The sequence below is a fragment of the Pavona decussata genome, unplaced genomic scaffold (genome assembly GCF_977016875.1).
Source record: "Pavona decussata unplaced genomic scaffold, jaPavDecu1.1 SCAFFOLD_175, whole genome shotgun sequence".
Lineage (NCBI taxonomy): Eukaryota > Metazoa > Cnidaria > Anthozoa > Scleractinia > Agariciidae > Pavona > Pavona decussata.
The window spans coordinates 3,733,190-3,747,190 of NW_028145586.1; the positions used below are offsets into that span (position 1 = coordinate 3,733,190).

At 36.2% G+C, this 14,001-nt stretch overlaps 1 long non-coding RNA gene and 1 pseudogene across 1 annotated transcript in view; one reads left to right on the forward strand and one right to left on the reverse strand.

Moving 5' to 3' along the window:
* Positions 1–14,001, reverse strand: part of LOC146463728 (uncharacterized) — a 73,266-nt gene that overhangs the window by 45,278 nt on the left and 13,987 nt on the right. The gene's annotated exons all lie outside the window — the stretch shown is intronic.
* LOC146463732 (uncharacterized) lies at positions 4,156–8,005 on the forward strand (annotated as a pseudogene).

Sequence of the window (14,001 nt, forward strand, 5' to 3'; positions counted from 1 at the left end):
AAACAAGCACGCTACACATTAATATATCTCGTTCTTTAATCCATGAACCGAAACAAGCACGCTACAAATGAATATACCTCGTTCTTTAATCCATGAACCGAAACAAGCACGCTACACATGAATATATCTCGTTCTTTAATCCATGAACCGAAACAAGCGCAATGGCATGAACTGTATATCTCGTTCTTTAATCCATGAACCGAAACGAGCACGCTACACATTAATATATCTCGTTCTTTAATCCATGAACCGAAAGAAGGACGCCACACATGAATATACCTCGTTCTTTAATCCATGAACCGAAACAAGCGTGCTACATACGGAAATATACGAGGCGAATTATAAAGTCAACGTCACGAAACAATACACTCGACTCTATGCTATATCTCGCTCTTTAAACCATTGGAGCTGAACAATATTTCCTCAAATCCCGCTCATTGAATTTCCGATTGCCACAGAATTGCCTGAGTATCTGGCTGAGTAATAAAGTACAATGTATGCATGTATTGATCGTATATATATATACACGGTGGCGATTGTTTAAAAACTGTCATCAACATAGAACAATCGCCGCACAGTAATTTTTAAATAATAGCCACAGGGCTGTCAATCACTATCCTGCGAGCAGAGTCTCTTCCACTGATCTAGTGAAGATCGAAGAGACGCTGCTCGCAGGGTAGTCACCTCGCACGTTTTGAAATATGGAGAAAATGACTTCCCGGCAAGCAATAACAAAGCGCTTTACAGAGGCGACGCATCAAGACCGAATTCACGGTTTCAGTGGAGGGGATGGGGGGAGGGATTAACCAGTAACAGAAACTTTTCTTGTCCGAAAGTCGAGTCTACGAGAAATAGCAAATTTCTTCAATTATCCAGGAGATTACAGACATAAATCTGGAGACCAGAAGATATGCCTCTCAATCTGGAAATTACGAACATAAATGTGAAGACCGGGAGATAGCGTTCAAAATCTGGAGAAACACGCTAGCGCTCTGATTAAACAAAAAGCAGTGGTTTTAATACTATTAATGATAATATAACACCGAACCAGAATTGGATTACTGAAAAAAGAAAGAATCGATAAACTGAGGTAGAATCGCACTGAAAACAAAATTTTAGATGGACTCCTTTGTACTATTCTCGTTAAGTGAAATAATCGGGAAAATCGTGAAAATATTTTGGAACAACAACTACTGGTATTTCCAAAGCCGGAAATAGTGGACCTGATAGACCGCAGCACCTATTTTAATACTATTTTCCGATTTACCACTGACTTAAGCGTAGAATCGTACAATCTGTTTTTCGGGAACTTACGATTCTGAAGTGAGTATTAGCAGATTCGTGACAACTCCTTTTAAATTTGATAGGACGTTCGATTACCAGATGTTAACAAACAATTGGTGTGGGTTTGGCTTCGTAATTGCGTACGTTGTAACACAAGTCGCGGTCATATTCACAATAATACAGAATTTTAAAGGCAACTGGCATACCACGCATTTCGCTCATGTCGAGTGAGCCAATTTTCTTTCGCGTTATCGCTTGACAAATTCAAAAAAAAGGTTATCAAAAAAAAAAAAAAAAAACAATTTCCACAAATGGCTCGCTTCACGTGTGATCAATTCAATGTCATCAATTATCACACTAGATTACGATCACATCTTCATCGCCGGGTTTTAATAGGCGGCACTTTATCAGAATATAACTATGCCCAAGAGAAAATGGAAACAAAAGAATATCATGTCCTTATTATCAATAACCCTTTATTAAATCGCGTTGTTACATAAATGCCCAAACCGCTCATTACACTTCTAGTGCCATTGTTACACCCGCCAGTAAGCAGTTAGTTGTTTTTCAATTCATTCCTTGTCGAACTTCGCGGAACACGCACCAGCCATGGCAACAAATCAACTCACACTATTAGACAAGAACTTGACTTTACTGCCGAAAAATATCAAACAAGTAAGTATTCTCTTAAAGGACCTTTAATGATCATAGTTTCCTTGCCTGAGTAGTACTGAATTCGCGAATGAAAAATCCATTGACATTTTCCTCATAAGAAGGGTTTGTAACCTCCTATAGAAAATAAGCATAGTTTCATCCTGAAACAATTCTCTATCCCAAGTTGCTACAAAACATTTCCTTCCTTTCTTCTGATTTACCTTATCAATGAAATGGGGTTCGTTATCTCGAATAATCGATCTAATCGTATCGTTTCATTTCAATAATAGGCTTGCAAACTGTTCGCCAAAGGCCTGAAGCAACAGGACACGTCGATCTTCCTTGGATTCCTGGTATTGGTGACGTTTTGTATGGGCCACGCCTGCATTAATGTTCAAAACTCGTTTTGGAAAGAACCCATGATTCTTTGGATTGCTGCTGTTATTAATAACAACAGGTTGGTACCCAAAGTTCTTAACACAATGTTGTCAGACTCAAACTTAAAGGCCCTAAAATGCTTCTCTTCCTTGCCCAAATTAAAGTTACATACTAATGCGGTAATACAATACCATGCCTCTTTAGTTTCACATATTAGCCAAAGGCAGAGGGAAATTGTTTGTGCAAGATATTTTCTTGTTGAAATAAGAAACGTTAATTGAAGTAATCAAAAACATTTTATGCAATTTCACGGCGGGAGCTCGCATCAAAACGACTGGTTTCTTCTCGCGAGAAATGACGGGAACCCCGTAACCTGACACGTCCATGCGCGGTTTTATGTGCTTTTCTAGCTTTCGAAACCACAGGTTCCCCAAGCTCTATTAAAAGGCCGTGAGCTTTGAAAATCACGGCGACCATTGCGTAACAGCGAAATTATCAGGATTTGTACGGGAAAAAACGAACACGAATTCCTGCTTTAATTTAAAAATACCGACGAATTTTCAAAAAACATAACCCTACCTGTAGTCCCCCTGTCTCCTATAGTTGTGGTTTTTCGAGCGATTTACACGAATTTCGTGATTTTTAGTACCATCGCTGTTCTCTCTCAATATCAAAACCGATAGAACTAAATATCACTGAAATTGCGCTTAATTGCTCCAAAAACCACATAGGACAAAGGACAACTGACAAGGGAGAAAGATTGGGTTATGTTTATTGAAAATTCGTTCGTGTTCTTGAATTGAATCAGGAATAGCTTCTTTCCCATACAAATCCTTATAATTTCGCCGTCACAGAGCTTGGGGAACCTGTTTTCTCCTCGTTTCTCGCCGCTGGGAACCTTTCGCAAAGAGGACATTCCGCAGCGGCGATAAGCGACAAGAAACGATTGTTTGGGCAGACACTAGCGCTTTTCTACTTTCTAGATCTGGTGGCAGATCGTGTATCTTTGCGCAACGTCAAAGCAAGACCCATGGTGTTGCCCCACTGCACATGGGATAAGTTTGGTGAATTGCTTGCCGAGAGTGGAGGGAGGACCTTGGGTCTTTTTGATGAGCTCCTGTCTTTTTTGCAACCATGAACATGTATTCATCCCACAAACTACAGATTTCAGACACTAGGGAGTACCAAGACTTCCTACAACTGTTTACTGGAAAATCAAAGACACGTGAAACAGGTATCCTATCGTAACAATAACTGCTTCATATAGGTCTTTAGCTGTATTTGCTCTCATTTCGCCCGTTGCGGCCTTGAGGCTTTTGGATAGATCAATTAGATCACTAGAAATAACCATTACAAAAACTGTCGACTATAGCCAACTGTTCCCGCATTGCTTAGAGCAAACGAAAGAGTATTAAAGCACTACTCCATAGAGTTTATCACGTATCCCCCATTGTCAAAACTATCAATAGAATATTACATGTACATCCACACAACTATGTATTTGACAATATTGTTTCTTTACCTTTCACACTTTGTGCTTAGACTAAATGATACCCCTGGCGACTTCAATAAATACATATTTTTCAGCAAGGCATATCCACTGCCACAGTGATCAGTGGTAGATCCAGACTTTTGAATAACGGGGTCAGTCTTCCCAACCCTGACATAAGGGTGGACTACTCTCAAAAACAGTTTTGGCCCTTGGGCCCCACATTGGTCTAAAAAAAAGGCCGACCCCAAGCCCCTCCCTGGATCCGCCTTTGATAACCTTCAATGACAATGATCATGCATATTCTCTCTATTTATCATTCTTAAGTCACAGGAAATGCAAACTTCAACATGGAACGTACATCGTTTTCACTCCTTGGATTTACACAGCCACTGTCAGCATTGCCAATTATCCAAGATTCTTCAAATAATGCCAAAGGATTCACTTCAAGAATCCTTTGGTATTTTCCCCAGCCTGTCTTTGCCAAATTTGAAGACACCATCCTCAATGACCATGAGACCAATAAAGTGGACACATTCAAAGAGCGTTTTGGTAATATGAATATAATTCTTATAATTCTATTTTTAATTTCACTACAAGAAATTGATTTTTCAACTGCATTACAAAACAATGTTACTGTCATTCCCAATATGAATGAAGCAGACTTACAATTGTGCCAACTTTTCATTTGGGAGGAGAGAGGATTACTTGTGCCTATTCCAAGAAATCCCTTTTAATACTTTCATTTCCTACTGTTTCCTTTTCTCAAAAGCAAAAGTTAAATTTACAAATCTCCTAGAATGTTAATTCACCAGTAAGTGAAAGAATAAAGCAACTAATCTACATCAATTTTCAACAAGGCCATCAAATCCATTTAGAATTAACTGATCCCCCCATGTAAAATCAGGCACTACGTGGAATCTATGCAAATGTTATGTCACAAACTATATATTTCAAAGTGAAGTCTCAAAATATAACATTATCAAAAATTGGCAAATAGGCACCTAAGTTTTGACTGAACCTTAAAATATGAAACAATAAAATATACACCTATCTCTAAAAAAAGGTGAAATTCAATGATGACAGATACTATGTTCCAGAATACCTGGTATGTTACAAATAACAATTTTACATAATTCACCAGTACGAACTCTCTCATTAGTTGACTTCCTTGCTGATTTGTATATAAGTGGCGAATCCACATTTGAAATTCAAGAACAAGGCAAGATGAAGACAGCGACTGTGGATCGAAGTGTGTACAAACATTCCAAACAAGCAACAGAAGCCTTTAAGAGCATCCATGATGAATGGGAATTACACATCTGTGAAAAAAATCCCTATGATAATTTGATTGGAGGCAAGAGCACGGTCCTTATATTCAACCACACACAACTTTCACAAGATTCAAACCAAAATCCCACACTACCATAGCAAAAATAATACTTAATTTAACAAAAAATTGCCTTTTTTATTTCCTTTAAAAAAAAAATTCTTAAAATTACAATGAATACCTTACAATATTATCACGACACCTTCTTTAAGTAAAGATCTAAGTTGTACCCTAAATAATAACCATATTATAATACCTTACTTTACGTCATGAATCACATGTATGTTGTTTCAATTTATTGCAGGGCTGTATTCACGAGGAAATTCACATGTGTTGCGATTGTCTGTCCCAATGCAGTTGCTTCTGACAGAATTTATGAACAGTAACCTGGTATGTTCAGAATTAATAACAAAAATAAATGCGAGGACCATAACCTAAATAATTTGATTATTTTACCGAAGTGCATCACATAAAAATACTTTATTCACACTGCAAAAAAAAAATCAGCTGAGTATAAAAAAAACAGCTACTATAGACAGGCTATATGTGCAGTAATGAAATATAAGGTTAAAAAAGGATAGTACATAGTAAAAAGGGGTTAAGACTAATATGTCTTGATTTAGACAATAAAATTAAAGGACTTCAATTTAAAATATATATTAATTAATTTACAACCTATATTTAAATGCAGTGTTTTGTTTTGCAAAATAAGCCAAAAAATATAAAATTTACCTTTATACAATTGTTTAATAAAACAGATTCCATCTCTGTAAAACAACCACCACACAACTCCTCATAAAAGGGTAGTACCAATAATATATACATACATTTATTAAGCCCTGATGAAGGCTGTTCCATACAGCTGAAATTAAATAGGCTTTAAAGAAAACAGGTTGTCTTCAATTGTGATCAATTATTATATATTTATATATGGGTAGACATAAACTATTATCATGCATTCTTTTAAATATTACTCTGCTATTACACTTCAAAATGCCTGATAACCTGTGCTGTTTTTTTTTTTTTTTAAAGATAGAAACATCTCATTCTCCATGCAGTGAAGAAGAATTTGATGAAGACACCAGTCTTCAAGAAAAGGACCAGGTAAACTATGAATAAGCATCTTTAAACTAAACGTTTTTGACTAGAGGTGTTACTTTCACAGAGAACATTAATTGTTACTCTACATACCAATATACTGAATCCCTCTTAGGAAAAAAAACTCTGTCCTTATCTCTTGTCTTTCTTATCTGTTTGCTTATGTTCCGTTCCCTGAAAAATTAAGACAGCGCCAGCTGGGGTAATAAAAGAGTCAATTTTTTTCACAATAATAATTATTGTGTCAGTCGCTGTATTAAGTAATAAGTAACTTGTGAGATACAAACAATAATCACTATAGACCTTAAGATTTTTTGCCTAGAATAAGTTTGGACCACTCTTAAGATACTTGTAGGTAAGAAAAGACAATACTATGGGTTTCGATAAACAGTGGCAAAAGGTTTACATCTCCCCAATTACCACATGTAAATTACCTGCAAGGAGGAGGGGGATTACCCAAAAGTAAGACCCCCGGTGGTCTGACCTCTGGTAAGCAACCACATTCCTTAACCGACAACATATCCTTGACATTATGAGAGGTCACTTACAAGAGGTTCAACTGTATAATAAATTTATGCATTTCTATATTACTTTTGCATGACAGGTACCCTTAAGGACAAAGAATATGTGCTCCACCAGCCACAAGAGGAAGACTCCACCAGCAGTGGACCAGACGAACAACAACCTTCACAACATCCAATGCACAAATTGTTCGCATCTGTATTGTGTTCACCTGAGCAAATTGTTAGTTTTTCACTGTTGTTAAAAAATGGCCTCTTCAAAAGGCACAACATAAATGATTGCACAAAAAAATCACTGATGATTAGAACAGCAGAGGAGATTGCTATGTTGGAAGTGGGAGATATAAACACCTACAAAATTCAAGGAAACAATACTAAGGTATGTTTGGATTAATTTGTATGCAAATTAAATCCCCAAGGTCAAAAAAAGAAACCCCTGTTTGTGTTGTTCTGTATGCTTTGTAATTATTACAAAGCATACAGAACAACACAAACTAGCAGTGTCAATAATTAATACTTTTTCCACTTAATTTGCCGCCTTACCATTTTTCTGATCCTCTAATTTATCATATCCACTCATAAACCCCCCCCATTTTCAATGCATACAGGTTTACTTCCTGTGTATGCGCCAGCCACCAGAGAATCAATAGGAAGCCATGGAATTTGCCAAAGTGCTAGCAAAGAATGCAGGGGTTTCTTTGCCAAGGTATCGAGAGGCATTTTTAAAGGAGAATGACGAAAGGTATATATATATTTTACTATATTCTTCCAAACCTGATATATTATTGATAGCAATGCCCACAACAGAAACATAAAAAGTTATTTTTGGATTATAAAAATTAGTTACATTGAAATACCAAATACAAAAGAACTAATTACCATACAAGTACTATTTCGTATGCTAACTGATCACTGGTCAACACACTTGAAGATTGCCTAGCAGTATTGGATAACAAAACTTCAAGACGCAATAATCCCTCAAGTCATTTAGCCAACAACTTATCCAGATAAACAACAAAACTAGAATTGCAACTTCTATGCAAAGGCATCTATTTTCTCCAATAAATATAATTTATTTCTATTCATCTCTACAGCAAGAAACATTATGATGACTTTCAGGCAAGAAAGAATGGAGCTGAAAGCCTTTCTCCTTCCCCAAGCAAAAGAGCACATGTGGACACCCAAGCATTAGACTGATACACGCGCTTTCTACATAAACATCCCTACAACTATAGGGGCATTAAACCAGCCTATAAGCCTGTACAACCAAGCTTATAATAATTATTGTTGGGTTTGACCACTTCCTCTTGTAAAAATTAAGGGTTGTTGCGAGGAACTTAAACTCGAAATGCTGGTGGAGACAGTGCCTACCAGTAATGCGTCGACATATGTGGAAATGAAGGTCATCCAGGCCTAAAATGAGTCAAAAGGCTGGCTATGCCCCAGCACTAGATACTAAATAACACCCCAAACAAAGAAATAAAACAAGTTCCAGTTCCCACAATTAAAAGAACATAACAGATTTAAGAAACCTAAATGAAAAAGAACAGTTGTCACTCAGTATATCTAAATTTTTCAAAGATAATTTTGGTTTCTATCATGACAACTATGTATTTTAACTTAAGTGTTCCTATTAGCAAATTAAACTTACTCTTTAACGACAACTATCAATCAACTATAGTTTGCTGTATATTGATTAAGTCTCTCGCAAACTGACAAGCGGCAGTCCGATGGACACTTGCCACGGCAACCCGTCTCCATCGGATCCGATGGAGTCCGTTTGCCGACATTTTCTAACCCCCTCTCAATTATAGTTTGTTGTATATTGACAAAGTCTCTCGCGAACTGACTTCCGGTGAGTCGGGTTGTCCATGGACCTCGTCCATCGGACTCAGTTTGGGTGTATTGGACAACCCTCAAAGGGAGACAGGGATTTGACAGGGGCACCAACAAGAACATTTAAGCAAAATACTTCAAATGTTGTCTCCTGCATGTGTTCCCATGTGTAAGCTAATATAGTTTGGTCTTTTCGGATATTTTAGCTGAAAATGTAAGTTGCAGAAAGTTGTAGAGAAGGGAATCTTGTTCCCTGATTTTAACTTATGCTTCCATTTGTGCTAAGTCTGTAAAGGACAAAAATCCGATACAAGCTTTAAACTGTGTTTAACTAAACAGCTTTTAAACGTGTTTAAGACTTGGTGTGAAGCGGGCATTAGATTTTCAGCAGTGTAAAATATTTTTGTATGAAAATTCGAGCTAATTTCGAAACGAGTCAAAGAGACTACCTTCTCGTCGTGATATTAATAAATTGTTGACTGATTGCGAAAACGCTGAATACTGATCACTGGTCAACAAACTACACTGCTAAGAGAGCTCTACTCGGAGGTGCAGGGTAGCAAACTACACCATTCTTAGCAATTTTAATAATCTACCACGGAAACCAGGGAGGGAAAAATGAAAAGAAAAAAGGAAAGAAAGAAAAAGCAAAGGAACGGGAGATCTGCGGAGTAAATAATCATTTGTGACATCCTTCTTGGTAAAAGGTAATTAATGCCTAGACCGTTTGTTGTAGCGATTAAGTTTTCTTTTTATTTTTCGTATATTTCAATGATACTCAACAATTATTCCACGAGCGCGCGTTGGATATGAGATGATAGATAGCCAACGAGGCGCGTAGCGCCGAGTTGGCTATAATCATTTCATATCCAACAAGCACGAGTGGAATAATTGTTTTATTAAAAACAATCAATTGCAATCAAAAACATTTTGCGGATTTCGCTTTGCAAGAACAATTAGAAGACAATTTAATGGTCTCTTTTTCTTGGGCATGGTATAATGGCTCATATACCATGGCCGTTAAGCCAATCAAATCGCTCGAATTGCATTATACAATGGTCCAGTTTTTAATAAAATCGCTTATCTCAAAAAAATGATAACGATAGAAATCCCTTGAAATTTCAAAAAACGCACAAACTTTCGAAAGTTTAGTCTTTTTCTGATAAGCCTAGTCATAGGATCAACTTTGCAATTCAATATGCACGTTTCCAGTTTGTTTTGTAAACTGAACCACCTGTCCTATTAAACTCGTTCGTTGTATTAGCTATCGACTTTGGACTCGAGACCGTTTACACTTTCGCACACTTTATGATTTACGAGAATGACAAATATTGTTTCAGGAAATATTTCGTATATAGAAAAAAAATTCACCGGTCGGTCATCTTTCTCGGAGATGTAACTGCAAGTGTATTACTGTAATTCTGCGTTCAGAAGGCCTGAGTCGTCTCAAATATTCGGTTTTAATTGTGATTAAAGACAGAGTTAGAACCTTTTTTTTCCGAGGTACAAAATCGATGCTCTGAGCGCGATAAATACTTTTAAAAAGCCAACAGTAGCTCGGTATATGGGAACGAAATCTCGTTCCTAAATTTGTTTTGCCCTTTTATTTAAAAGCATCTGAGCTTATGGTGTATGACCTTGCGTAACAATCCTTAACTTCGCTTGAATTTATTTCAGTGGCAACTAGAAAAAGAAAATCGTTTTTTGTTGAACTTTTTTTTGTTGATTCCTCCGAATGTAAGGCATGATACTGTCTTTTTCGCCTAATCGTGCAATAAATATTGATAACAACCCATATTTGCATGTGTAATTTACCTCTGATATGTCGAGTATATGGTGAATCCATCCAGTGGCTCTGATAAGATTGTTACCTGCATCACAGTGGTTATTATAGCCGAAGTTATTCAGCTCACAAACTTTTTCAGGAGGAAAATACTTGTAGGAAATGCATTCGTCATGTATGTGGCACTCCTCAACGCACTGAAGCCAGTCGATGGATTCAACAGTCTTAAACACATGGCCTGTGAGTAAGCTGTTATGAACAGTATAACCATTCGAAAACCAAATGCTGACGATCACGATGGATATTATGGTCAACGAGAGAAATAAGCGAATCATTGTGCAGTGCAGTACAAATGAATCAATGAAAGTTTTAGAAGATGCAAAAAACTGAGAACGAACACTTAACATGCGCTTCCAACAAACTTTAATAATGTCTAGTGCTTTGCAAGTGGCTTGAAAATAATTTAACAGGCTTCTTCTTTATTGGTCAGCTATTTAAGTCAGCAAGCTGCTCATCTGAAAGACTTTCATTAGTTTTTCTACAGCACAAACTACGAACTGTCAAGAATCATCACTCCGCCCTTGCAATCAACTGTGTACAAACACTTTGATAACTGTAAATGGAGACTGCAGACGAGTAATTCTAAAGGTGAACACCCTTAATATTATTATGTATTTTTATTATTATTATTATTATTATTATTATTATTATTATTATTATTATTATTATTATTATTATTACGTTAAACTATCCATGTTTCGAGGAAAATATGATTGTATTTTTGTGATGCTTTTATAAAGGTGATATTTGAATAAAGTTTTTATTACTTATTTTTATTATTTTTTTTACTTTATTAAGTTTATTTATTTTGCCACACCACAAATATAATGAAAACAAGAAATAATAGAAATAGATTTAACAATGGCGAGGAGACATAAAGGAAACTATGGAGCTTATATTAATTAGGTCTCCTCAGTTATTGTTTTATTATTCATGAAAAGTTGGGAAGGGTGGGCTTTCTTTCTTTCTCTCTTCGTTTATTTTAACGTTGTAATATAAATAATTATTGGTGAATTTTCGAGGGGAATATTCCCCAATATTTGCTGAGCCTCAGGCAAATAATTATTTTGGTATAATTACTCAGGTTATTATCAGAGAAAAACAAGAACCGTCCGAAAAATGTCAATTTTAATTAGATTTTCAAGTTTTCTTGTGTTAGCATAATATTATACTCAGGTGATTATAGAGATTCTATTGACCTCATTGGTTGAGGATTGTGTCATATCCTGCTTGAATCACCTGGCGTGAGGTGACTATAGCGCGAATGAGTAATTTTCAAAATGGTCGCCTTGCGATTTGTTGATCTTTCTGAGGAAGAAATAAATACGATGAAAGAAAATGCAATTCTGAAAGGCACTTAAGATGCAGCGAAGGCAAGATATGAAAGTTTTGCTAATTGTAATAAAAAACTCGTTTATGAGATTTGGATGTGTGCTCTTGTTAATGTCATCGACAGTTTCCTTCCATTCTGTCATTCTGACTCCTTCATGGCTAGAATAGATGTAATTTTTCCATTTGTGGTAGCCTTGAAACGAGCGAGGAAAGTTGATAACGAGAGCTTGGAGGGAGCTTATATTTCGGCGCCTTTTTTTCGCGGCTACCATTAGCGTACATGCAGTGGTTTCGCGGCATTTCGCTCTCCTTGTTTCTCGGAGAATTTAAGTGGTTTGCGACATTGTTTTGCTTGCTACGTTGTTCATTCTTCAACTGTAGAAAAGTTGTGAACAGCTTATTCGACAGTAGACAAGACATTTGAGGTTCGGTTCAAAACAGCCGGAAAAGAGAGACTGATTAAGTGTGAGCTTTTGAGATTAATTACATCCATTTTGAAATCACTGGTGATCCTTGGAATCTGATTGGTCCAAAATCTGGTCCAAAATGGTGCAATTTATTCCCAAATTGCACCATTTTTTGCTCTAAATCGCATCCTTTCTTTAGCCCATCAAAATGGAAATGAAATAACACAAGTAGAATATTAATATTGACAATGATACTCTGTGATTTCAAAATGGATGTAATTAAGTGGTAATCGAACTTCGTGTTGTGCAATTTTGGTCTGAAATCATACTTGTGATTTCAAATCAAACTCGCGCTGCCCGCTCGTTTGATTTTGAAATCACGCGTATGATTTCAGACCAAATTGCACTCCACTCAGTTCAATTACCAATATAAATTTGGTAAGTTATCACGTTATAAACAAACTAATTGTATTACTTACATGTATTGTTTTATGTACACCGCTTCAAACACTCGTTTTCTTCCAATTGTTGTGTAGTTTGTAGATAACACATGTTTACCAAACAGAGTTTGAGATCAGTTTGTAAGGGAAAACAACCGCGACCACGAAATGTTGATAAACTTATAAAGATTCATATGTCGTTCATGAAAACCTTTTTGCAGTAAATATCATGAATGTTTACGTCTGTGTTGCATATTTAGGCGAACATAAACTTGAAATGCATCGTTTTTTCAGAAAAAGTTCACAATTTCTTTGCTAAGCATTTTGAAGTTTCTCGACTTGATTATATCTCGAAATGGTTTTTAATTTCTCCTTTACTTTCTTTCTCGCGGTTGTTTAAAAGCTTTGTTAGCAAGTCGCGACTGCTTTCATGATATATTCTTTATCCATCGTTTGAATTAATTTTTCTTTGCCATGTGTTGATTAGAAAGAACAATTAAAGTTGAAATTGCGGATATCTTCACAGCAATTAGCATTATAAAGACAAACATAAGAAAATGGTGCGCAAAGGTGGGAGACAAGCTCATCTCTCGTTTTAACTGTGCTTACAATAAACTTAATTATGATAAGAAAGCAACTTGAAAAATTAGCAATCAAGAGAAAGAGTTAAAGGATTCCACTTCAGTACCTCTCGAACTTCTTTCCACCTTTGTATGATCGTATGTGCTTGTTGCAGTTTAAAGCAGTTGTTCTTATTAACTTAAGAAAAAAATTACCACTGGATTCAGCAGGTTAACAATGATGACCAAACCTTTATTATCATTTTAATTACGACCTTGAATATTTTTCTAATAAAAACGTCTCCAATATATTATTATGTGCACAGGACAACAATAAATTTTTTTTTTCTTCTTCATAGAAAACAGCAAAATTTAAGATAAAAATTGTGGGTTGTAATTGAAATGAGGTGCGAAATATTGAACCGAAAGAAGGAGAAAAGGCTATCATTAGAGCTAAAGACACAGGTTGTATGGGCATTATGCAATAAAGATCCACAAAAAGCCTAAAAATTAACCTTTAAGTAGTTTGATCTCTGTCAATTCGGCGATTGAAAAAGCTCGTTAGAAGAACTTCTTGAGCAACTGAAGCGATGAGAAGGGTAAAGTTGTTTGCTCAAAGCATCATGGGGCGCTTGGTTTCTCCTCCTTTCCAGTGACTCAGGACAACCCCTTTGAACACCTTGTATTGCCATGGCGGCTTGTTACCAAATAGAAGTCACGGGAAGGATATAAGCAAAGCTCGCGTGGAATTAGTTCTGTATTTAGTATTTACCTTTTATTCTCTAGATGGGTTAACTAAATTTCTGATCATGTACATCAGTCAGTAAAA